This window comes from Panulirus ornatus, chromosome 27, assembly GCF_036320965.1.
Source record: "Panulirus ornatus isolate Po-2019 chromosome 27, ASM3632096v1, whole genome shotgun sequence".
NCBI classification, from domain to species: domain Eukaryota; kingdom Metazoa; phylum Arthropoda; class Malacostraca; order Decapoda; family Palinuridae; genus Panulirus; species Panulirus ornatus.
Window position 1 is genome coordinate 17698737 of NC_092250.1, and position 26763 is coordinate 17725499.

The window sequence follows — 26763 nt, forward strand, 5'->3', positions numbered from 1 at the left end:
GCTGACTCACGGTTCGTAAACGCTGACCACTATGCCACGAAGGCCCGCGCGCACGCGCGTGCGTGTTTATATGTGTGTCATTATATGATGCATCTGTGTATATAGACATTACTGCTGGTTCCACGGCTCTAAATTTCACGGCTTATCACACCTTCGGTCAGCCGGGGGTGTCGGTCCTCCACGTGAGTGACGTCACCAAAGTGCCGGGAATCGGGCTAATTCTCGGGGGGGCAGATGTGTCGCAAATATGGGGACACCACGGAATTATCGGCGACTGGTGGCGAGCTGTGACCATTTGACGCCAATATATCTACTGTGTGTGTGTGTGTGTGTGTGTGTGTGTGTATGTGTGTGTGTGTGTGTGTGTGTGTGGGTCAGGCAGGCAGAGACTCCCGGAGTCATGGGGTGACACCTCCTCAGGACGGAGTGTTTGTAAGGGAAGGGAGGGTTACGTCGTCGTGCGGAGGGGTTTACTCCACTGTCATTTAAGGCTCTCACGTCGGTCGCAATAGGAAAGAAAGGCACTGTATTAACACTCTACGCGGCCATATCTCACAAATTCGGTACGTGCGGGATGAGACACGGATATATATGTATGTATGTATGTATATATATATATATATATATATATATATATATATATATATATATATATATATATATATATATACACACACACACACACACTTACATGTATTGAGAGAGAGAGAGAGAGAGAGAGAGAGAGAGAGAGAGAGAGAGAGAGAGAGAGAGAGAGAGAGAGAGAGAGACCGGAATGGAATAAGAAGGCCACGGGTAGCCGGGAGGGAGCCACATTCCATACGGCGGGTGGGGGGGGCCCGGAGGGGTGGCGGGTATGGCTCCCTCCCCCTCCCCAAAACTTCCAGAGATGCCAGGTGCGATGCAGTTGCCAGCTATGGAATTCTACCGCTACGACCAGGGCGATTATATCATAAACATCTCCCCCGTCGAATGTTTCTTGATAATGTTGGTATTTTTCAATTCTTAAGGTGCAGAGGGACATTTCCCTCGATTCTCATCAATCACTTTTGTTTACTTTACCATAAATAAAGGTATTACATTCATGTGTTCATTACCGTATATATCTTAACACCGGTGCGTCTGTACGGGTAAAACTCGCACTCAGTTCCATGAGAAGCTTGAGTTTCGTGTACAGAAAATCCGTTAATCCACTAGGATCGACAGGTAGTCTCCTAAGAAGCAAAATAATGAACATCTGCTGGCGGTGTGTGGCATCTCTATGTACTCTCGACTCGCTCCACTCGCCTCTGGTTGGACATTCAGGTAGTGAAGATTTAGTTTGTCTGGATAAGTGGCGGAGGGAGGGTGTGCGACGTGACTCCAGGGATGCCACACACTACCCCCTGACTCAAGCCTTTTCTCTGTCCAATTCTCGCGTCCTGGGTCGATGGACCATTAGAGTCAGCGTTGTGTTGTGTTGTGGAGAGGCTAGTCAGTGTGATATTAAGTGTGCAATAGGAATATTTATAACAAAGTAACCAGGAATATATCTTGAGTTCGGTGCTATACCCCGAAGTGATCCTATCTTTCAGTGGAAAAGTGTTAGAAAATTGGAAATATTGACTGGATACACTATGATTGGAGATGGTTAGCGCTGGATTAGGGTGAGGCTTGGTAGCACACCCAATCAGGAATGGTGAAAAGGTGAGTTGATACAGTAATTAGTGAAACTAGTGAGTTTGTGAGACATGTAACCCGGCATGTCAAGCCAGACCACGTGACAAGTGCGCAGGGTTGACGGTTGACTAGTTTCTCCCATGATTTTTGTTGGTATGTGTTTAATTACGTTAGTTCATGGCAACGGACGTGGCTCTGGTGCTCCCTAGTGTCATCAACACGTCTGCTAACGTCATGTGCGACTGCCTCCATGCCAGATGACAGGGGGCGTCATACATCCCGCTTGAAAATCGTAATACTTATGCTTATTTTTATATGGCAATGGATATATGTACTTTTTGTTATATGACATTGAATGTAAGACGGTTTGCCTTGATGGTTAACTCGTGCCACCCTCATCAGGCTGGGTTGGGGCAAGGTTTTGTGTGTTGTGTCAACCTGTCTGTTGTCACTCGTCTCGGATGCCCTTCTCTTCGGTGTTTACCTTCCACTGGTTCGCGGAGGCTCGCGTGCCTCCCCCAACTTGCTCTGAGGGTCCCCTCTCTCGCTGTAATGATGCTGCACTGACCACTGGGGCTGTCCGAGGCCGCGGACCCGTAGGCCTATGTCACCTTCCAGAACTCGGCTGCTTAGGTGGTGTGCCTCGTAAACATGCAGGTCTGACGTTCACCTCAACGCCGTCCATACAAGTTCTTAATAGAGATAGTGAGTTTATGTTTTTTTTTTTTTGGGGGGGGGGGACCTGGATGTTCATAGTGTATTCTCGTGTTGACGATGCCTTTGATCTTAGTAGTGACGTATTACCTAGTCCTTCCCAGTGGGGAATAATAAGTGGGCATAGATTAGGAACCAGGCCTTCAGGGCTTCTTCGTTATGATCATGTCTCGTTTGCGGGGCAAAGAGGTACACAAACTCTGCGACTGTTGCCGTTTCCATTCTTGTTTTGTTTTGACAGCAGTGATGGAGGGAGGAGGAGGAGGGTGGTGGGTGGGGGGAATGATCTTCCGTGCCACCTCCAGTTCAAAGGTTGACGTTAACAGCATTCTCATCTGGAGGGCACGGGACTCTTTTGGAGTGGCACCATCGGTTCTGCCTCCCTCTCGTCTTAAGGGCTTCGCATCATCCAGCCTACCGTATTTGAAGAAGCAACGGTGGCACTCTTGTATTCGATGAGAGTGGGTCGTCTGACGTGTTTACCCTTCGTGCTAGTGTTTTTGTGCTGTCCAATGTCTGTGCTGTCTCTGTATCTTTCCGGTGTATAGGCTATCTCGTGGCTCTTATACCCTATGTCTGTGTACTCTGTTGTGTCTAGTGTCTGTATTGTCCTGTGTCTGTTCGTTGTGTCCCCTGTTCTGTGTCACACAGTCCTTGTGTCCTGTCTTTCTCGAGTTGTTTACGTTCTGTGTGTGTGTGTGTGTGTGTGTGTGTGTGTGTGTGTGTGTGTGTGTGTGTGTGTTCGTCTTTGATCATATTTTCCCCTGCTTCTGTTGTGGTATGTTGGTCTTGTGTGTGTTTCTCTGTTTCGTGTCATCAGATATAATTTTGTCTGAAGGTCAAAGTCATGTGAGGTCTCTCTCTCTCTCTCCCTCTAAATTCTGCCTCGTCTGTTATGCCCCGTGTCTGCGGTTTGTGCTGAGTGTGTGTGTATTGTCCTGCATGTTGTGCATTGAACTTTATTTATCCTCTATTTTCCGTTTTTCTTGTGTCTATGATGTGGTCTGTCTGTGCGTCAGTGGTGGGTCAAGTGTTTGTGTTTTCTTGTGAGTGTGTTTTGTCTGGTGACTTCGATCTTATGTTTCTCTCTTGTCTGTGATTTGTCTGTCTTCTGTGTAGGCTCTGGTAATCCGTGTTGTCTGCTCCCTTGTGGCTGTGTGTGTGTGTGTGTGTGTGTGTGTGTGTGTGTGTGTGTGTGTGTGTGTGTGTGAGTGTGTGTGTGTGTGTGTGTGTTGTTTCGTATCCTGTTTGTCTTTTGTCTCGTTTCTCAGTCATGTACTCAGTAGCCTCTTATCTGTTGTGTCTGCCTCTCTTCTGTGTCTTCTTTCGTCTATACTTTGTGTCAGCATATGGGTTGTATCCTCTGTATTCTATTGTCCAAAGGTTGTGTTGACCTGTGTTTGTCTGTATCAACCTGTGAGTTTATGTTGACCAGTGTCTCTATGTATTCATCTGTTGACCAGTGTCTGTATGCATTCATCTGTGTCTTTCTGTGTTCGCCTGTGTCTGTCTGTATACAACTATGTCTGTATTAACTTGTGTATGTGTTGACCTATCTGTCTGTATTCACCTGCTTCTGTTGACCTGTGTCTGTCTGTATTCACATGTTTCTGTTGACCTGTGTCTGTCTGTGTTGACCTGTATGTCTGTATTCACCTGTTTCTGTTGACCTGTGTCTGTCCGTATTCACATGTTTCTGTTGACCTGTGTCTGTCTGTATTCACCTTTGTCTGTTAATGTTGACCTGTGTCTGTCTGTATTCACCTCTGTCTGTCTGTGTTGACCAGTGTCTGTATTTACCTGTTTGTGTTGACCTGTGTCTATCTGTATTCACCTATGTCTGTCTGTGTTGACCTGTGTCTGTATTAACCTGTTTGAGTTGACCTGTGTCTGTATTCACCTGTATCTGTCTGTGTTGACCTGTGTCTATGTGTAAACCTGTGTGTTAGTGATGACCTAGATTGGTCTGTGGTGACTTGTGTTTGTGCTGACCTTTCCTGTCTGTGCTGACTTGTGTTGTGTTGACTGCGTGTTGACCTGTGTGTGTGTGTGTGTGTGTGTGTGAGTGTGTGTGTGTTGACGTACGTGTGTTGACCTCACTTAAGTCTGTATGTTGACCTATGTCTGTTGTGTTGACTCGTGTCTGTTGTCTTGACCTGTAACTGTTTCCGCTGACCTGTAATGACCCATTTATACTGTACGGGGGAGGGGAGGTGTACACTCGCTGGGCCCAATCGCGCGAACATTCACTTCTGTCTCGCAGCTTTCCGCATGCTGTCCACATTCACTGTCTCATGACGTGGTTCTGTCCACAACTCGTATACAATACCGTTATTCCTGTATGTTCCTTCTGATGCATATCTTTCTTGAACTTCATGTGTTATGGCCTCTGGGTTTTTCTCCTGTTCCTGCATCATTGAGAATACCTGATCCCATTAACTACGTCACCGTTGAAAAAAACTTAAATGTTGTGATCATGTCACCTCTCACTCTTCTCTCTTCCCTGATTGGCTGATGTAGGGTCTCTAACCTTTCTCTGTGACTTCCTGAAACAGGTCTTTATTGACCTGTGTCTGCTGCGTTGGCCTGTGTCTGTTGTGCTGGCCAGTGTCTGTTGTTTTAACCTGTGTCTGCTGTGTAGGCCTGTGTCTGCTGTGTTAACCTGTGTGTTGTGTAGACCTGTGTCTGCTATGTTGACCTGTGTCTTGTGTAGGCCTGTGTCTGTTGTGTTGACCTGTGTCTGTTGTGTGGGCCTGTGTCTGCTGTGATGACCTGTGTCTTGTGTAGGCCTGTGTCTGCTGTGATGACCTGTGCCTTGTGTAGGCCTGTGTCTGTTGTGTGGGCCTGTATCTGTTGTGTTGACCTGTGTTTGCTGCACTGGCCTGTGTCTGTTGTATTGACCTAAGTCTGTTGTGTTGGCCTGTGTCTGTTGTGCTGACCTCTATCTGTTGTTGACCTCTGTCTACTGTGTTTACCTGTGTCTGCTGTGCTGGCCAGTATCTGTCTTTGTTGACCTGTGATTGTTGTGTTGACCTGTATCTGTTGTGCTGACCTATATCTGTTGCGTTGACCTGTGTCTGTTGTGTTGGTCTGTGTCTGTTGTGTTGGTCTGTGTCCGGTGTGTTGACCTGTGTCCGGTGTGTTGACTTGTGTCTGTTGTGTTGACCTGTGTCTAATGTGTTGACTTATGCTGCTGTGTTGACTTGTGTCTGTTGTGTTGACCTGTGTCTGATGTGTTGACCTGCGTCTGTTGTGTTGACTTGTGTCTGCTGTGTTGACTTGCGTCTGTTGTGTTGACCTGTGTCTGATGTGTTGACCTGTGTCTGTTGTGTTGACTTGTTTCTGCTGTGTTCACTTGCGTCTGCTGTGTTGACCTGTGTCTGTTGTGTTGACCTGACCTGTATCTGTTGTCCTTACCTGTGTCTGTTGTGTTGAACAGAGTCTGTTGTGTTTACCTGTGTCTGTTGTGTTGAGCTGTGTCTGCTGTGTTGGTCTGTGTATGCTGTGTTGACCTGTGTATGCTGCACTGAACTGTGTCTGTTGTGTTGACCTGTGTCTGTAGTGTTGACCTGTGTTCGTTATGTTGGCCTGTGTGTTGTGTTGACCTGTGTCTGCTGTGATTACATGTGTCTGTTGTGTTGGCCTGTGTCTGTTGTGTGACCTGTGTATGCTGTGTTGACCTGTGCCTGTTGTGTTGACCGGTATCTGTTGCGACGACCCGTATCTGCTGTGATGACCTGTGTCTTTGTTGGCCTGTATCTGTTGTGCTGACCTGTGTTTGTTATGTTGGCCAGTATCTGTTGTGCTGACATGTATATCTGTTGTGCTGAACTGTGCTTGCTGTGTTGACCTGTGTCTGTGTTAGCCTGTATCTGTTGTGTTGACCTGTGTCTGTTCCGTTGACCTTTATCTGTTAGGTTGACATGTGTCCGCTGTGTTGGCCTGTATCTGTCTGTGTTGACCTGTCTGCTTATTGACCTACATTTGTGTTGTCCTGTGATGGTTTCCTGACCAGTGTTTGTGTTGACTTGTATCCGCTGGCCTTTGTTTGTGTGTTGACTAGTGTCTGTCATGATTTGTGTCCGTTGAATTATGTTGTGTTTGTGACGACCGGTGTCAGTATGCACTGACCTGTGTCAGTCTTTGATGACCAATGTCTGTTTCTGTTGATCTTTGCTGACCTACCGTGTCTGTCTGTGTGGAACTATGTCTGTTGTGTGTATGTGTGTGTGTGTGTGTGTGTGTGTGTGTGTGTGTGTGTGTGTGTGTGTTGACCTACGTCTGTATGTAAGAGGTGATCTAGGCTATCTGTTAACCAGTGTCTGTGTTCATCTGTCTGTCAGTTTTGACCTGTTTTTGTTTGTGTTGACCTGTACTTGTTGTTCTAACCTCTGCCTGTATTAACCTGTGTTACTGTTGACCTGTGTCTATGGTGACCTGTATCTGTTTGTGAGGACTTGTCCCTGTATTGACGTGTCTGTCTTTGTGTGGACCTGTGTCTGTGCTGACCTGTCTGTGTGGGATCTGTGGCTATGTTGACCTGTCTCAGTTAGTCTGGACCTGTTCCTGTTTTGCTTCCTGCATATGTGTTATGTTATTTTTATTCCTTGTGTTGTCCCCTTCCTCTGTGTTGTGTATGGTTGTTTGTCTGTGTCATATCCAGGCATTATTTACGTGCCTGTCAGTGATGGTCCAGTCTGTGCTCAAGCCATCCTGTGTCTGATGTCTGTTGTCACATGTCTGTCAGAAGGATGGGATTTGTGGCACTTCGTATGAGCTAACTTATAAATATTCCGTAATCTAGAGGAGTTCAGCTAAGGTTATTCAACCCTTTGAGCACAACGGTACGACCCTTTGGTCTGAAAGGTCAGGTCAGAGGTCAGGCCTTCATAACCAGTGGTCGTAACGTCGTGCTCAAAGGTCGTACCTTCGTGATCAAGGGTCAAAGAGTCGTGCTTCAGGATCCCACCATCGTGCTCAGGGGGTCGTGCCGGCGTACTCTAAGGTCTCAAAGTCGTGCTCAACGGTCAAAGAGTCGTGCTTTACGATCGCACCGTCGTACTCAAGGGTCGTGCTCAAGGGGTTGGACTACTCCCGTGTTGCCGTGTGGGGTTGAAGTGGCGCTTGCGATCAGCTGATATGGCGGCGCCCGCCTGACCTCGACAGCGTCACAATAAGCCGGGTGAAGGTACAGCCAGCCAGCCAGCCAGCAGGTTGGCGGGTCTCTTACTTAAAAATCCCCCAAGTGTGAGATGAGTTGGATACCTTGACAGCGATGGTGTTGGAGGGAGGGAGGGAGGGAGCTTTGGAGGCAATGCGGAGCTCCCTTTTTTTTTTTTTTTTTGTAGCATTTTGAAGTTCTGTACCCTCGACCGTGAAATGGTTTGTTTATATGCTGACGAACGCGTAAAACGTTCGCCCGGTTTCGTACCCAGTGTAAAATGTGCGCCAGAATTATGCTTGTCTGTTTACTGATCTACCCAGCGAACTGCTAAGCTCGTGTATCCTACCGGTCTATACAGCAGTGTATATTATTACTGTCACTATCAGTTGTTTCATTCATTAGTTTGATGAATCATTATGGTCGATTATATATATATATATATATATATATATATATATATATATATATATATATATATATATGTGTGTGTGTGTGTGTGTGTGTGTGTGTGTGTGTGTGTGTGTGTGTAAGATATTTGCCGTTTTCCGCGTGGCAAGGTAGCGCCAAGAACAGACGAAGTATTGCCTCATTGCTCACATCCATTCTCTACCTCCCGTGTGTAATGCACGGAAACCAGATGCCCTTCTCCACAACCAGGCCCCGCAGACCTTTCCGATTATCTCCCGGCCGCTTCAAATGCCTTGGTTCAGCCCACTGACTGCACTTCGACCACTGTACACCCTCGTCACTCTCACTCCTCTATCCCGTGCATGCTTCACACCCCCCTGCATGTTAAGGCCCCAATTGCTGAAAACACCTTTCACTCCATCCTTCCAACTCTAGTCCTATATATATATATATATATATATATATATATATATATATATATATATATATATATATATATATATATATACAATGATTATAAAGCTATTGCCTCTAACACCCCAACTATTCAGAGAAGGAACAATTCAGTTTAATCCCACAAGGATCTGTTGGGGTAGAGAGGAGCCTCCAAACTCAACATAGAAAATTAGTTTCCACACATTTCTTATGATACGTTTAACATCATATTAACACTTCATATTGAGTAAGATATACTTTACGAATACTATGTACAAACTAATTCAAATATACGACCAAAGTATTACATGTAAATGCGTTACAGAAACGTGATTTCGAAAGTGCCTATGACTTTATTCACGTCTTTCTACATTTGCACGATTGCGAAACGAAGAATCCAACTTCAAAATGATCCACAGAACCTAAAACGTTTACGTAAATTTGTAAACGGCGGTGGGTGAAGTCTGTGACGTCACAGTGACGTAGTCGGGACAACGTGTTCGACGGAGGAGGTAAATATCCGTAGAGTTCTGTGGTATGCTGCCTGTACCACGTGTCTCGCCCTACAGGTACCACCATGGGCTAGCGATGTACCACGTGTACGGTGATGCAGGTACTGCATGGTACCGTTCTTTGTACCACTACTGTGGCACAGGTCTGTACTTGTTTGAAGGGTACCTGTACCACCACTCTACCTGTGTGGTGGTAACAGGTACCATTGGTACCATTCTGCACCTGGTTAGTGGTACGATGACATATGGTAACACCACTACTACCACTACTACTACTACTACCACCACTACAAGTACTACCATTCCTACAACCGCAAGATATGCTACAATGACTCCCACCCCCTACCATTCCCAACCTTCGTTAAGTATTACCCTACTCCACTTCCAGTCAATATTATCTCTCGTATAGCATTACCATCATTCAGGTCGTATTTTTTTCTTATTATTATTATTACTAAAATATATATATACAAAATATTTGCTTATGCCACGCGGGCCTTGAGCCCCCGACCTAGTCCGACGGGGAGAGGAGACTGGGCTGAATTTTACCCTAAGGTAAATTCCTTGCGAGGTAGAGCGACTGGGGTGTGCGCATGCGCCCCGCTCCCGAAGGTTCCCGCCGAGCAAGAGAGAGAGAGAGAGGGGTCGCCGCGGCCTCCACCCCGACAATTTTTGTCCCGAAATTTAATAACCTTCCTGCAATGTTTCGTGTGGATATGTTCACGATAATAACCCCCCTCTCTTTCCACCAACTGTATGTTGTAGTTTAGTCTGTTGTATTATTGTTGTTAAGTGTTGGCGTGGAGGGGGTGTGGATGAACGATAGTACTGACGTGGGTTGCAGGGAGAGCATATATCACCAAGGGCGGGCGGTAGCCTAGCCCAGCCCGGGCAAGGTTAGGCTAGGCTAGCTAGGCTAGGCTAGGCTACTGTACCGTGCCAGACTTGCTCTTCCTTCCACCCCTCACCTCCCGTACTTCACACCTGCCCCGCCAGACTGTTACTGTCTGGGCCTTGCATAACCACAACAAAGCGCCAGACAGACGTAGAGGAGTTGCTAGGTTAATACAGTCTAAATTCTCGGGTAATTATCCCATGCAGTCTTGTGAGTGTCAAAATATACGAGGCGTTCAACCCTTCCTTCCCCCCCTCCCCCCAACCCCTTTCCATCGCTTGAAGTTTCGCTTTTAACCCATACTTTTTGCACCAACTTATGTCGTTTGAACTAGTGCCCCGGGCAGCTGGCTCTCAAGCTATGATGTCCGAAATACTGCTACAGCTGTGGTGCCTAAGTGGTGGTAATAATGTAGCTGTGGTGTCAGAGTGGTGGTAGTTCTGTAGCTGTGGTGTTACGTTGGTGGTAGCGGTGTAGCTGTGGTGTCAGGGTGGTGGGAGTGCTGTAGCTGTGGTGTCAGGTTGGTGGTAGCGGTGTAGCTGTGGTGTCAGGGTGGTGGGAGTGCTGTAGCTGTGGTGTCCGGGCAGTGGTGCTGCAGGGGCTGTGGTCAGGGTGGTGGTAGTGCTGTAGCTGTGGTGTTAGAGTGGTGGTAGTGATGTAGCTGTTGTGTCAAGGTGGTAGTGATGCTGTGGGTGTGGTGTCAGGTTGGTAGGAGTGCTGCGGCTGTGGTGTCAGGGTGGTGGTAGTGCTGTAGCTGTGGTGTCTGGGTGGTGCTGTAGCTGTGGTATCTAGGTGGTGATGTGGCTGTGGTGTCTGGGTGGTGTTGTAGCTGAGAAAGTGGGTGGTTCTGTAGCAGTGGTGCCTGGGTGGTGTTGTAGCTGTGGTTAAACGTTTATGTGGAGCCTCAGCTGTGGTGCCTGGGTGATGCTGTTGCTGTGGTGTTCAGCTGCATGATGATGTAGCTGTGATGATCTGGATGTTGCTTTAGCTGTGGTGTCTGGGGGGATGACATGGTATCTGCGTAGTACTAGAGCTGTGGTGTACTATAGCTGTGGTGTCTGGATGGTGCTGTAGCTGTGGTGCATGGAGGTGCTGCCGATGGTTGTTGGGTGCAGCTGTGGTACATGGGAGGGACAATTATCAGTCCTCACAATTCATGAGGATATTACGTGTTGAAGGAGAGTTATGGCATCTTCATCTCTGTTAATAAATTAAATAAAAAGACGTTATAATACAGGAGAAGGCTCCTCACCACCCACCACCCCTATGGTAAACAACATTTGCCAGGGAAATCACAATGTACTACAGTGCAAGGGTATATACTGCTGTGGGAATTCAACAGGGAAGTGGGAAAGCGAATCACAACCGAAGTCTGACGCTGTGACGTGAGGGAGGCTCAGATGTGGAACGGAAATCCATGAATAAAGTGGATCACATGTGCTAACAAGATATTATAACATTTTTCCTTGCCTGGACAGGTTTATTTACTTATAACAACTGTCATCACCAAGGCCACGATTTAAAGGTGTTGCTGTGGTGGTGGTTGTTAGATGATGTTTTGGGTGGTTGCTAGGTGATGTGGTGGTTGTTAGGTGATGTTGTGGTGGTTGTTGGGTGATGTGATGGTTGCTAGGAGATGTGATGGTGGGTGCTAGGTGATGTTGTGGTGGTTGCTAAGTGATGATGTGGTGGTTGCTGGGTAATGTTGTGGTTGCTAGGTGATGTGGTGGTAATTGCTAAGTGATGTTGTGGTGGTTGCTAGGTAATGTGGTGGTTGCTAGGTAATGTTGTGATGGTTGCTGGGTAATGCTGTAGACGTTGCTAGGTTATGTGTGGTAGTTGCTAGGTAAGGTGGTGGTGGTTGCTAGGTGATGTGGTGGTTGCTAAGTGATGATGTGGTGGTTGCTGGGTAATGTTGTGGTTGTTGGTGAGTAGTGCTGGAGTGACTGCTAGGTTATGTTGTTGTGGTTGCTAGGTGATGTGGTGGTAATTGCTAAGTGATGTTGGGGTGGTTGCTAGGCAATGTTGCTGTGGTTACTAGGTGGTGTGGTGATGGTTGCTACGTGATGTGGTGGTGGTTTTTGGGTGGTGTTGTGGTGGTTGCTACATGTTGCTGTGTTAGATGTGGTAGGGGTGACTAGGGAGAGGCTAGGGTGACTGAAAGAGAGGGTGGAGTGACTGAAGGAGGCTGGGATGACTGAGGGAGAGGCTGGGGTGGCTGAAGGAGAGGCTGGGGTGGCTGAAGGAGAGGCTGGGGTGACTGAAGGAAGCTGGGGTGACTGAGGGAGAGGCTGGGGTGACTGAAGGAGAGGCTGGGGTGACTGAGGGAGAGGCTGGGGTGACTGAAGGAGGCTGAGGTGACTGAGGGAGAGGCTGGGGTGACTGAAGGAGAGGCTGGGGTGACTGAAGGAGGCTGGGTGACTGAGGGAGAGACCAGGGTGACTGAAAGAGAGGCTGGGGTGACTGAAGGAGCGACTGGGGTGACTGAGGGAGAGGCTGGGGTGACTGAAGGAGGTTGGGTTGACTGAAAGAGAGGATGGGGTGACTGAAGGAAAGGCTGGAGTGACTGAAAGAGAGGCTGGGGTGACTGAAAGAGAGGCTGGGGTGACTGAAGGAGTCTGGGGTGACCGAGGGAGATGCTGGGATGAGTAGGGAGAGGCTGGGGTGACTGAGGGAGAGGCTGGGGTGGCTGAAGGAGCGACTGGGGTGACTGAAGGAGGCTGAGGTGACTGAAGGAGGCTGGGGTGACTGAGGGAGAGGCAGATGATAAAAGCAATGTGGAAACTGAGGGTGGTGATGATGGGGGAGTGGTGGAGGGTGGTGATGATGGGGGAGTGGTGGAGAGTGGTGATGGTGGCTGTGGTGGTCTAGGGTGGTGGTGATTGTGATAGTGGAGGAGGGTGGGTGGTGTTGGGTTTAGGGTGGCGGTGGTGGTGATTGTGGTGGGAGGAGGTGGTGGTGGTGGGGGAGTGGAGGAAGGTGGTGGGAGAGAGAGAGAGAGAGAGAGAGAGAGAGAGAGAGAGAGAGAGAGAGAGAGAGAGAGAGAGAGAGAGGAGTAAGTGACCAGACAACATTCCACAGTCTACCAAACACGGGTGTTGACTGCCCTGCTTGTGCCTGCTTCCCCTCCCCTACCCCCCACCCACCCACCCACCTCCACCCCCACCCCCACCCCACCCCCCTCGCCCTCACCCTAGGCACCGTCCCCTGGTATACACCCCTTCTATAACCCCCCCTCACCCCAAACCTCTATCCCTAGGGACAAGGGGGTAAAGGAGAGAGAGAGAGAGAGAGAGAGAGAGAGAGAGAGAGAGAGAGAGAGAGAGAGAGAGAGAGAGAGAGAGAGAGAGAGAGAGAGCACTACCCACGTAATTCCTACGTGTCGTAGAAAACGATCAAGAAGGACGGGTCGTGGTGGGGTCGGGGTAAGGGTGGGAGAGGGGGTGTGTGGTAAGTGGAATCCACTCCTCCTGTATTACCACTTTCGTAAAACTACGAGTGGGGGGGGGGGAAAGAACCCAAGAGAGGATTGTCCCTCGAAGGCTCAGTCGTTTGTTTCTGGCGCTACTGTGGTGACTTGGGAAAGCCTAGTGGGTAGCAAACACACACACACACACACACACACACACACACACATATGCCTATACGTTATAATGTGGGATTCTTTTCCTGTATAGTAGCCGTCATGGCATGGGTAAAAACGCGTCTAACCCGAGGCCAAGTTGGCTTGAAACGTCCCATAATGACGAGTACGGAGGGAGGAAATTACGGCAGGGATGAACCTGGGCTGCTCTCGTGTGTGCACACCTAACTCCTCACTCACGCTGCAGAAGTGGTAGGAAGTGGGGAAAGACGAAGGCAAAAGAATTTTGCAGGTTTCTTTTTTATTTTCCGTAGGAGGTGTATCGCAACGGTCTTGTGGGAAAGACGAAGCCAAAAGAATTTTGCAGATTTTTTAATTTTCTATAGGAGGTGTATCGCAACGGTCAGTCTTCGTGTGGTTGGTCTGCAAACACACACACAAAAACTATGGGAAGCAGCAGCCACACACGCCTGCCGGAGTGCCGGGTTTTAAGAGGGCGGGGGGTGGGCGCTCTCAGACAACTCACGGGTGAGGTGGCCGACACAGTGATACCTGCAGAACAGAGAGAGGCGGCCAACAACGTCACGACACACACACACACACACACACACACACACACACACACAGGAGCATGGCTGACGATGGGGGGCGGTAAGGGAGGAGGGAGGGAGAGACACGATATAAATAAAGGCAGGAGATGTATGGACTCCACCCTGGCTACGAAGAGAGAGAGAGAGAGAGAGAGAGAGAGAGAGAGAGAGAGAGAGAGAGAGAGAGAGAGAGAGAGAGAGAGAGAGAGAGAGAGAGAGAGAGTGTTCAACCGATTGAAATATGTCACTCAATATGAGTCACGAATGAGTTCGATGACCCAGCCATCTATTCACCATACATCCCCTACCCACTCCTTACTTGTGTTGACACACACACACACACACAGACACACGACAAAGGGTGGGCAGCTCGTCTGCAAATTGACTTCCACAAAGCATTTGACACTGTGCCATGTGGGAGACTGTTCAAGAAGAAGATCCTCGCACACGACTGATGGTCAGACACTTTCCATGAACAGAATGATATCCTAATGTAAGGATACAGAGGACACACGTCAAGGGATCCTTCATGAAAAGGACACCAGTGGTGTGCCGCAGGAGGCTGGTGTAGGACCGATCCTTCTGATGTAGTACGTACACGACTTGCCTGGAAGATTGGACTCCTACCCGAAGATGTTTGCGGATGATGCCGAAGTCGTGAGGGAGGCAGAAAGCGACGTGGGATTGCACCAAGGTACAAGGGGACCCGGACACACTCCAAGGTTGGTCTGACACATGGATGTCGGAATTCACACCGAGTAAATGTAAAGATAACGAGAATGTGTGAGAATGACTTGGGTGTAGGTAGACACCATCCCTGATCAGCTGCCACAGTCACACATTAGGAAAATAGCGAAAGAGACAAACTGCTTGTTACTAATATCTGAATAACATCCAGGTATTATGCTAAGGAAATATTCAACAAGGTAGTCATTATGGATATGGTCCAAACCTCGAATGATATGGTTGGAGACCTGGGTTATGCAGACAACATGCTGAAGTTTAAGATGTTGTATAATGGTAAAGAATGTTTAAGAGGCCGGGCCAACACGAGTGTAGAACTCCCTTCCTGTACAGCTCACATAGGTAAATACAAACAGGTTATCACACACACACACACACACACACACACACACACACACACACACACACACATCTTGAGCTGAGAGGTTCTCTTTGCTGAAACTCAGAAGGTTCCAGTTGTGCCTCCCTCCTGACATTGGTTCATTCACACACCCCTACATCCTGACACTGGTCATTCACACCCTCTACCTTCTGACATTGGTTCATTCACACACCCCTACTTCCTGACAGTGGTTCACTCATACCCCCTACTTCCTGACACTAGTTCATTCAAACCCTCTACCTCCTGACACTGGTTCATTCACACCCCCTACCTCCTGACACTGGTTCATTTACACCCTCTAACTCCAAACACTGGTTCATTCACACCCCCAACCTCCTGACACTGGTTCATTCACATTCCCTACCTTCTGACACTGGTTCATTCACACCCCCTACCTCCTGACTCCGATTCATTCACATTCCCTCCATCCTGACACTGGTTCATTCTAATTCCCTACCTCCTGACACTGGTTCATTCCACATTCCGCGGGGTCCCGGGGCTAAGGCTCCCGCACCCCCACCTCCCCGCCCGGTATATGAGAGCGGTCATAGCTGGCCTCCATCGGTGGAGGGGACCATCGCAGTTGGCGGGGTTGGCGCAAGAGAGGCACGAACGGAGAAAGTGGTATAATTTGTTTGTGGTTTGTGTGTGTGTGTGTGTGTGTGTGTGTCGGCGCGCATCACCAGTGCGCAGCTTGGAAGTAAGCGCCCCCATATTTGTTTTCCTTCCCTGCCCTCAAGTGAAAGATTTATGGCCATACTGTAAGCAGCCCTTGAAGGTCCGGCGCACCACCTTTATCATATGATATGTCCAGGTACGGCAAGGTCTGGTGGTGAGGAGGATGGGTCCCTGAGAACTGCAGGGTCTGGTGGTGAGGATGGGTCCCTGAGAACTGCAGGGTCTGGTGGTGAGGATGGGTCCCTGAGAACTGCAGGGTCTTGTGGTGAGGATGGGTCCCTGAGAACTGCAGGGTCTGGTGGTGAGGATGGGTCCCTGAGAACTGCAGGGTCTGGTGGTGAGGATGGGTCCCTGAGAACTGCAAGGTCTGGTGGTGAGGATGGGTCCCTGAGAACTGCAAGGTCTGGTGGTGAGGATGGGTCCCTGAGAACTGCAGGGTCTGGTGGTGAGGATGGGTCCCTGAGAACTGCAAGGTCTGGTGGTGAGGATGGGTCCCTGAGAACTGCAGGGTCTGGTGGTGAGGATGGGTCCCTGAGAACTGCAAGGTCTGGTGGTGAGGATGGGTCCCTGAGAACTGCAGGGTCTGGTGGTGAGGATGGGTCCCTGAGAACTGCAAGGTCTGGTGGTGAGGATGGGTCCCTGAGAACTGCAGGGTCTGGTGGTGAGGATGGGTCCCTGAGAACTGCAAGGTCTGGTGAGGAGGAGGAGGAGGATGGGTCCCTGAGAACTGCAAGGTCTGGTGAGGAGGAGGAGGAGGATGGGTCCCTGAGAACTGCAAGGTCTGGTGAGGAGGAGGAGGAGGATGGGTCCCTGAGAACTGGACCATTTGAGGGTTATGGGTTAAGACCGTAATTTGCAATGGTATTCGTAAAGTCAACGTACAAGATTTATCTTTTATTTTTTTCCTTTTTTCTTTTTTGTTCAATTTCAAAATGTACCGTTCTTAGTTATTTTTTTTTTTCATTTAATAAATGGAATAACTGAGAGGAATTTCAGACACAATCAATAATATAGTGGAAGGAGACTTTTAACTTCTTATCCAATACCATTCTTGAGTATAAACGCTTCGTCATCATGACTCGACAAATGAGAATTAGTATTTCTCATTTAATTTTTTCCAATGCCGATTATTTCGTAATTACATAATCATCTTAAAGCTAATCATGTTTCTGATCCTCTGAAAAGTGAAAAAAATAGAATATTTCAGAGTAACACGAAAAAAAATAAACTTTGATGAGAGAATATGTGTGTGTGTGTGTGTGTGTGTGTGTGTGTGTGTGTGTGTGTGTGTGTGTGTGTCCCTCACAACCAAAACGTAAACATAAGAGGTCAGCCTGATACGCTCACCTTACAGGGGGGTTAGAGTCACGCCCTTACCACTACCCAGGGGAGTTGATGGAGGCCTTCATCTCTGCCCAACTGGTGTGTGCAGGGGAGGAGGTGTGTGTGTGTGTGTGTGTGTGTGTGTGTGTGTGTGTGTGTGTGTGTTATGGTGTTAGTACAGACGTGTCTGGTGGTGGCCAGTGTGACTCCCTGAGCACGACGCTGGTACGACCCTTGAGCACTACGTTGGTACGACCCTAGAGCACGATGCTAGTACGACCCTTGGGCATGACGCTGGTACCACCCTTGAGCACGACGCTGGTACGATCCTTGAGCACGACGCTGGTACGACCCTTGAGCACGACGCTGGTACGACCCTTGAGCACGACGCTGGTACGATCCTTGAGCACGACGCTGGTACGACCCTTGAGCACGACGCTGGTACGACCCTTGAGCATGACGCTGGTACGACCCTTGAGCACGACGCTGGTACGATCCTTGAGCACGACGCTGGTACGACCCTTGAGCACGACGCTGGTACGACCCTTGCGTTGGATAGCCTACGTCAGGTCAAAGCTCGTAGCCATGATGCCCAAGGGTCCTATCGTCTTGATGGGAGGGTTTAAGCTTCCCATCAGCGACCACCAGCTAGAGCGTGGAGGCCGACCGTCCAGCTCGAGCACTGTTGGCGTCCAGCTTAAGCATTGTCAGTGTCCAGTCTGGGTCGAGGTCTAGCCCTTAGTGGAGGCGTGGGGGAGGAGGCTGGCTCCAGGGCCAAGGTGGGCAGCAGGCAGGACCCAGGGCAGCCCTGGGTCGAGCCAGCCAGCCAGCCAGCCAGCCTGGGTCTCACCGGCCAGGATAGAATCGCATACCTCTTGCCCAACATGGAAACTGACGCCTGGCAGGGCACCCCCCACCTCCTGCCCCGCCCCCAACCCCCTCCCCTGTCTGGTGGTGCCCCGTCTCTCCTGCCCTGCCCCTCTCTGTCTGGTGGTACCCCGTCTCTCCTGCCCTGCCCCTCTCTGTCTGGTGGTACCCCGTCTGTCCTGCCCCTCTCTGTCTGGTGGTACCCCGTCTGTCCTGCCCCTCTCTGTCTGGTGGTGCCCCGTCTCTCCTGCCCTGCCCCTCTCTGTCTGGTGGTACCCCGTCTCTCCTGCCCCTCTCTGTCTGGTGGTGCCCCGTCTCTCCTGCCCCTCTCTGTCTGGTGGTGCCCCGTCTCTCCTGCCCCTCTCTGTCTGGTGGTGCCCCGTCTCTCCTGCCCCTCTGTCTGGTGGTGCCCCGTCTCTCCTGCCCCTCTCTGTCTGGTGGTACCCCGTCTCTCCTGCCCCTCTCTGTCTGGTGGTACCCCGTCTGTCCTGCCCCTCTCTCTCTGGTGGTACCCCGTCTCTCCTGCCCTTCTGTCTGTTGGTACCCCGTCTCTCCTGCCCCTCTGTCTGGTGGTACCCCCTCTCCTGCCCCTCTCTGTTTGGTGGTACCCCGTCTCTCCTGCCCTTCTGTCTGGTGGTACCCCGTCTCTCCTGCCCCTCTCTGTCTGGTGGTGCCCCGTCTCTCCTGCCCTTCTGTCTGGTGGTACCCCGTCTCTCCTGCCCTTCTGTCTGGTGGTACCCCGTCTCTCCTGCCCCTCTGTCTGGTGGTACCCCGTCTCTCCTGCCCCTCTCTGTCTGGTGGTACCCCGTCTCTCCTGCCCCTCTGTCTGGTGGTGCCCCGCCTCTCCTGCCCCTCTGTCTGGTGGTGCCCCGCCTCTCTTGCCCCTCTGTCTGGTGGTGCCCCGTCGCTCCTGCCCTGCCCCTCTCTCTGGTGGTGCCCCGCCTCTCCTGCCCCGTCCAGCACTCCCTGCCATCATTAGAGCAACATCGTCCAGTTGACAGAAACATGTTTTGGGTTGCTGACGCTACCCAGCAGCTTCCGGTGTGTGTGTGTGTGTGTGTGTGTGTGTGTGTGTGTGTGTGTGTGTGTGTGTGTGTGTTAATTCATCTCAGCCACAACTGGTTGTATCTGGCACTGCTGATTTTCATCCAATCACTTCTGATTATCTCTGGCACTGTTATTCATCCTCGGCATTGACGCTTATCTCTGGTTTGGTTAAAAGCCTTTGGCACTGTTGGTTATATATTGTTCATTATCTGCCATTTGATCATCCAAGACATCGTGGATCATCTCTGGCACTGTTACCTCTGACACTGTTGGTTACCCCAGGCACTGTTGGTTACCCCTGGCACTGTTGGTTACCCCTGACACTGTTGGTTACCCCAGGCACTGTTGGTTACCCCTGGCACTGTTGGTTACCCCTGGCACTGTTGGTTACCCCTGGCACTGTTGGTTACCTCTGACACTGTTGGTTACCCCAGGCACTGTTGATTACCCCTGGCACTGTTGGTTACCCCAGGCACTGTTGATTACCCCTGGCACTGTTGGTTACCCCTGGCACTGTTGGTTACCTCTGACACTGTTGGTTACCCCTGGCACTGTTGGTTACCCCTGACACTGTTGGTTACCCCAGGCACTGTTGGTTACCCCTGACACTGTTGGTTACCCTTGGCACTGTTGGTTACCTCTGACACTGTTGGTTACCCCAGGCACTGTTGGTTACCCCTGGCACTGTTGGTTACCCCTGGCACTGTTGGTTACCCCAGGCACTGTTGGTTACCCCTGACACTGTTGGTTACCCCTGGCACTGTTGGTTACCCCAGGCACTGTTGATTACCCCAGGCACTGTTGGTTACCCCTGACACTGTTGGTTACCCCTGGCACTGTTGGTTACCCCTGGCACTGTTGGTTACCCCTGGCACTGTTGGTTACCCCAGGCACTGTTGATTACCCCTGGCACTGTTGATTACCCCAGGCACTGTTGGTTACCCCTGACACTGTTGATTACCCCAGGCACTGTTGGTTACCCCAGGCACTGTTGATTACCCTTGGCACTGTTGGTTACCCGTGGCACTATTGGTTACCCCAGGCACTGTTGGTTACCCGTGGCACTATTGGTTACCCCTGGCACTGTTGATTACCCCTGGCACTGTTGGTTACCCCTGGCACTGTTGGTTACCCCAGGCACTGTTGATTACCCCAGGCACTGTTGGTTACCCGTGGCACTATTGGTTACCCCTGGCACTGTTGATTACCCCTGGCACTGTTGGTTACCCCTGGCACTGTTGATTACCCCAGGCACTGTTGATTACCCATGGCATTTTTCATTAACCCAGGTACTGTTGATTATTTCTGTCACTGTTGATTATCTTTAGGCCTGTTGACTTTCTGTCCTGGGAGGGGAGTGTCCTGGGAGGGTGGGCAGGAAGAGGGGAGTGTCCTGGAAGGGTGGGCAGGAAGAGGGGAGTGTCCTGGGAGGCTGGGCAGGAAGAGGGGAGTGTCCTGGGAGGCTGGGCAGGAAGAGGGGAGTGTCCTGGGAGGCTGGGTGTGGCTGGGGTCCTTTATATGAGCTAGCGTGAATCACATTCCTGATGTTCGCCCAACATGGCAAGTGACCAGAGGCACTCCTTCCCACCTCCTGCCGCGCCCTACCCCGCTCTCTCTCTCTCTCTCTCTCTCTCTCTCTCTCTCTCTCTCTCTCTCTCTCTCTCTCTCTCTCTCTCTCTCGGGGCACACCAGCGAACACGCCACATCATCATAAGATCAAAAATGTTGTGGAGGGAAAGAAAGAGGGAAAGACAAAGGTGGTAGGGAAATGTTCCCCGCTACAGTAGAGAAGCTGGCTGTGTTTGCATACACACACACACACACACACACACACACACACACACACACACACACACACACACACACACACACCACCATCATCAACACCACTACGGGAGAGAAGATACACAGCAGTGGCTCCTCTTCATTTTAGAACGGGTTCAAGACACGTGGTTGACCTACCAAACTGGATAAGAGATAATGCAGAACAAGAAAAAAAAAAAAAATAGGTATATTGCAAAAGAATTTGAGGAATTGGCAAGCAGGTAGCACTGTGTGAGAACTACATTAACTCATTGATGGGTGGAAATAGGGAACCCAATGATGGGTGGAAATAGGGTACCCATTGATGGGTGGAAATAGGGTACCTATTGATGGGTGGAAATAGGGTACCCAATGATGGGTGGAAATAGGGTACCTATTGATGGGTGGAAATAGGGTACCTATTGATGGGTGGAAATAGGGTACCCAATGATGGGTGGAAATAGGGTACCCATTGATGGGTGGAAATAGGGTACCCATTGATGGGTGGAAATAGGGTACCTATTGATGGGTGGAAATAGGGTACCTATTGATGGGTGGAAATAGGGTACCCATCGATGGGTGAAAATAGGGTACCCATTGATGGGTGGAAATAGGGTACCTATAGATGGGTGGAAATAGGGTACCTATTGATGGGTGGAAATAGGGTACCCATCGATGGGTGGAAATAGGGTACCTATTGATGGGTGGAAATAGGGAACCCATTGATGGGTGGAAATAGGGTACCTATTGATGGGTGGAAATAGGGAACCCATTGATGGGTGGAAATAGGGTACCCATCGATGGGTGGAAATAGGGTACCCATCGATGGGTGGAAATAGGGAACCCAATTACGTCAAAGCCGAAGTGATGGGCAGGGAGTGAACAATATTGGAAGCTACAGTTGTACGCGTGTGTCAGCTGTAGTTGAAGTCACGTAGTCAAGACTCGCGCTTCATCGTCTGGGGGCTGGGGGGAGGGGGGGGGGGACGTGGCGAAAAAGCGAGACGATATTCGAACGAGATCAACGCGGGATGAATCGTTGAATCCTTCGTTAAACCCTGATGCGTGTGTGTGTGTGTGTGTGTGTGTGTGTGTGTGTGTGTATGTGTGTGTCCTGCCCCAGCCCCCCCTTGCACACACCGCCAGAACACACACGTCAGATAACGACAAACATACAAATGTATTCCGTGGGGAGGAGGAGGGTAGTAAGGTCGTAAGGTAAAGGTGGTCTTAAGACGCTCGCACCACCAGGTAAAAATGTACCTCTAATATCTAAGACGATAGGGAATGTACGTTAAGTGATTGTCCAATTAGTCTCACCTCATTACTCAGGGGAGGGGGGCGGGGGAGGGAGGGGGGGTCGATAATGATGATGATGATGATGGGGGGGGAGGGGAGACCAGCCGACCCGGCACAAGTTTACAGGTTTGTTCAAAATATATCGAAAAAGAAACGGATATCACGAGGAATGGAGACAGGGCGTGGCTTCCGGGACGTAACCCATGGATCCCGTCCGGCCAGTGTTCGCTCCCAGTGCTTTTCCCCCAAAATCGAGTCTGCTCGACGGAACTTAAAGACGACCCAGTGTCGGAAAACGTGTGGCGTTTCCGGCGGCAGACGTAATGAGGCTTGGTGCTGAAGACCTTGTTAAGAATGAATAAGATTCTCCCGCGGTTGAAGAGAGAGAGAGAGAGAGAGAGAGAGAGAGAGAGAGAGAGAGAGAGAGAGAGAGAGAGAGAGAGAGAGAGAGAGAATTAGCGGAGTGTAAACAACTTATGGAATAAGAATGATCAAAAAGGTGTGTGTGTGTGTGTGTGAACACTCTGAGGTGGTGTGAGAGAGAGGAGTGTAGTACTGCTGAGATGTCGGGACCCCATTTTCTATTGTGTAATAAGGATGTTAGGAATGGGTCGCTGTGTATGAATTCTCCAATGCCGTCAATGAGGCGAGGATGGGCTCTTATGTTGGGCGAGGAGGCGAATACAGGACTGTTCTATTGTTCTATCGTCTATTGACACGCTTGTGTTGCTTACATGGAGTGGTGGTGGTGTGTGTGTGTGTGTGTGTGTGTGTGTCTGTGTGTGTCTGTGTGTGGAAGACAATACCGCACGAGTTTTTTGGCCAATGAATTAAAAAAAAAAAAATCTGGTAGATATATAAACCATAAATTCCTTCAAAAAAAAACAAACAGTTTGGATTTCAATGAATAAAAAAGGAAAACAAAAAACCACACTTACAGCAGAGCAGGTATACCCTATTAGGTATGCCACAGAAAGGTACATATAACCTCTTTAACTCAGCCCAACACGAGAGAGGTAAGGTTGAGGATTCTGAAGAGAGAGAGGGAAGGTAAACCCTTATCACCACACCATACCAAGGAGACGACCCCCCCCCACCTCTACTAAATGAACACTAAAGGAACCGAAAACAATTCTATAGATAAAGTGGATGATGATGATAGAGTAACTTTATAGATAAAGTGGATGATGATAATAGAGTGACTTTATAGATAAAGTGGATGATGATAATAGAGTGACTTTATAGATAAAGTGGATGATGATGATAGAATAACTTTATAGATAAAGTGGATGATGATAATAGAGTGACTTTATAGATAAAGTGGATGATGATGATAGAGTAACTTTATAGATAAAGTGGATGATGATGATAGAATAACTTTATAGATAAAGTGGATGATGATAATAGAGTGACTTTATAGATAAAGTGGATGATGATAATAGAGTGACTTTATACATAAAGTGGATGATGATGATAGAGTGACTTTATAGATAAAGTGGATGATGATGATAGAATAACTTTATAGATAAAGTGGATGATGATGATAGAATAACTTTATAGATAAAGTGGATGATGATGATAGAGTGACTTTATAGATAAAGTGGATGATGATGATAAAATAACTTTATAGATAAAGTGGATGATGATGATAGAATAACTTTATAGATAAAGTGGATGATGATGATAGAATAACTTTATAGATAAAGCTTTATAGTTACGTGATAATCAGTGACACATACTGATGGTTAAATAGGGATCCCATAACCCCCAAAAATCGTATGGGGGTTCAGTATTACGATAAATGGGTTGCCCAATTAAATGTAGTTCACGTGAATTGGGTCATTGAACGCTGGAATTAATTGCCTTTCAGTATCGTGGTAAATAGGCAGCCTATTATCGTGTTAAGAGTCATAGGCTGCCTATTATCGTGTTAAAGTAATAGGCTGCCTATTGATATCGTGGTAGAATAATAGGCTGCTTATTAATACCGTGGTAAACATACTGCCCATTATCGTGTTAAAGTAATAGGCTGCCTATTGATATCGTGGTAGAATAATAGGCTGTTTATAAATACCGTGGTAAACATACTGCCCATTATCGTGTTAAAGTAATAGGCTGCCTATTAATCTCGTGGTTGGGTAATAGGCTGCCTATTAACATCGTGGTTGAGTAATAGGCTGGCCATTAATAACGTGTTAGAGTGACAGGCTGCCTATTTCTGATGTGTTACAGTAACAGGCAGCTTAGCAACGTATTACAATTTTACGATGCCTCTTAAAATAGTGTTAAGTGTAATAGGTCGCCTATTAATATCATGTTGCAATGCCAGGTTCAGACGGAAACATACCAGGGGATCAGTGCCGGCGGGAAATCACGAGACACGAACGAGGAAGACGAGACATGAATGAGGAAGACGAGACATGAATGAGGAAGACGAGTTACGTCTTCTGTTGCGCGTCCCTCGGTACGTACCACAGGTCTCATAATACCACAGGTCTCGTAATGCCACAGGTCTCGTAATGCCACAGGTCTCGTAATACCACAGGTCTCGTAATGCCACAGGTCTCGTAATGCCACAGGTCTCGTAAATACCACAGGTTTCGTAATACCACAGGTCTCGTAATGCCACAGGTCTCGTAATGCCACAGGTCTCGTAATGCCACAGGTCTCGTAAATACCACAGGTTTCGTAATACCACAGGTCTCGTAATGCCACAGGTCTCGTAATACCACAGGTCTCGTAATGCCACAGGTCTCGTAATACCACAGGTCTCGTAATGCCACAGGTCTCGTAATACCACAGGTCTTGTAATACCACAGGTCTCGTAATACCACAGGTCTCGTAATGCCACAGGTCTCGTAATGCCACAGGTCTCGTAATACCACAGGTCTCGTAATACCACAGGTCTTGTAATACCACAGGTCTCGTAATGCCACAGGTCTCGTAATGCCACAGGTCTCGTAATACCACAGGTCTCGTAATGCCACAGGTCTCGTAATACCACAGGTCTTGTAATACCACAGGTCTCGTAATACCACAGGTCTCGTAATGCCACAGGTCTCGTAATACCACAGGTCTCGTAATGCCACAGGTCTCGTAATGCCACAGGTCTCGTAATACCACAGGTCTCGTAATGCCACAGGTCTCGTAATGCCACAGGTCTCGTAATACCACAGGTCTCGTAATACCACAGGTCTCGTAATGCCACAAGTCTCGTAAATACCACAGGTCTCGTAATGTAGAGATTTTGTCAAACCGTTATTGTGTATACGTGTGAGAGAGATCTGTACCCGAGACATATATATATATATATATATATATATATATATATATATATATATATATATATATATATATCAACACTTGTTCAAATTCCTGTCTCTCTTTTCACTTAACGTATTCACCGCGACGGTACGACCCTTGAGCACGACGGTACGACCCTCGAACACGACGGTACGACCCTTGAGCACAACGGTACGACCCTCGAACACGACGGTGCGACCCTTGAGCACGACGGTGCGACCCTCGAGCACGACGGCGGGACCATTAACCGACCCATGGGTAAAATGGTCTGGCTTTTTGACCTGACCTTCAAATGGTCAGGTCGAAAGGGAAGGTCGTCACAATCCAGTGGGTCATCCCCTCGTGCACACGAGGGTCGTACCACAACACCCCCCCCCCCCCCTCCGTCCTGCACAAGGCGTCAATCCCATAGTCGTAATCTCCTCATTCCCCCTCTCTCCCTCACCCTCACCCTCGACGTGTCTTAACCTACCCTCCCCTCCCCTCCCCCACCCCTCTATTCCCTTCCCGCCAATTCCGCCCAGCTGCTGCTGCTGCTGGTGGTTCACCCCCCCCTCCCCCCCCCCACACACACACACAACAGAAGCTACGTCCGTGGATGTAGACTATGAATTAAATGATTAAAAATGAAGGTGGGCGCATATCTGTGCGTCATACGATACGGTTGAGTTGGGGGCCGCCTGACCTCGCTCAAAGTGACCCCGGCCCCGCATCGCATTCCTCTGGCCAGCGGACGATCCTGACGGGCCACACACGCACATTCCACCCCCCCCCCCCCCCGGGGGGGTTTTACTCCTGCCGCGGCCGCTGCTTGCCGGGTATATGGGCCTCGGTGATCACCGCGCCCCGTAGCCGGCCCTCGGGTCCCTCGGGAAAAGGGGCCGAAGTCATTTAAAAAAAAAAAAAGGGAAGAAAAAAATGTGGTTTTGGCCGCGCACGGGTGGCGGGGGCGGTGGCATGGCGGACGGTCGGCCATTGTGTCTCGCTGCAGGGGGTTACCGCGTCCGGAACCCTGGCCGATACCTCGGCTTCCGCTGAGGGCGGCGCGCTGCCCAGCGGTTTTCGCCGCCGATCGTCCCGTCTTGTTCCTACACCGTCTCCGCGGGTCTTGAGGGTGTGTGTGTGGGGGTGTGGTGTGTGCGTCACGTCGTCGGCGGATGGACTCTCCGGGACGACGAGCCGCTCGCGGGGAATTTTTTTTTTTTTTCAGACTGTAGAAAACGAAGCCGAGGCGCCGGGGATGCGGACACACCCCTCCCCCCCGCCCCCTTGCGCGTCACGCACCCGAGGATCTAGGTTACCTGCTCAAAACTAACACCGTTTTCGCACCTCAGGACAATTACCGCGTCCTGTGACG

General features: G+C 49.5%; 1 protein-coding gene across 2 annotated transcripts in view; it reads left to right on the plus strand.

The window, feature by feature from the left end:
• The first annotated feature begins 1341 nt into the window (after positions 1–1341).
• Positions 1342–26763, plus strand: part of ex (FERM domain containing expanded) — a 153123-nt gene continuing 127701 nt past the window's right edge. For both annotated transcript variants that reach the window (XM_071678272.1, XM_071678273.1), the window contains exon 1: positions 1342–1686. The gene's annotated coding sequence lies outside the window, so the exon portion shown is untranslated. The remainder of the gene's footprint in view (positions 1687–26763) is intronic.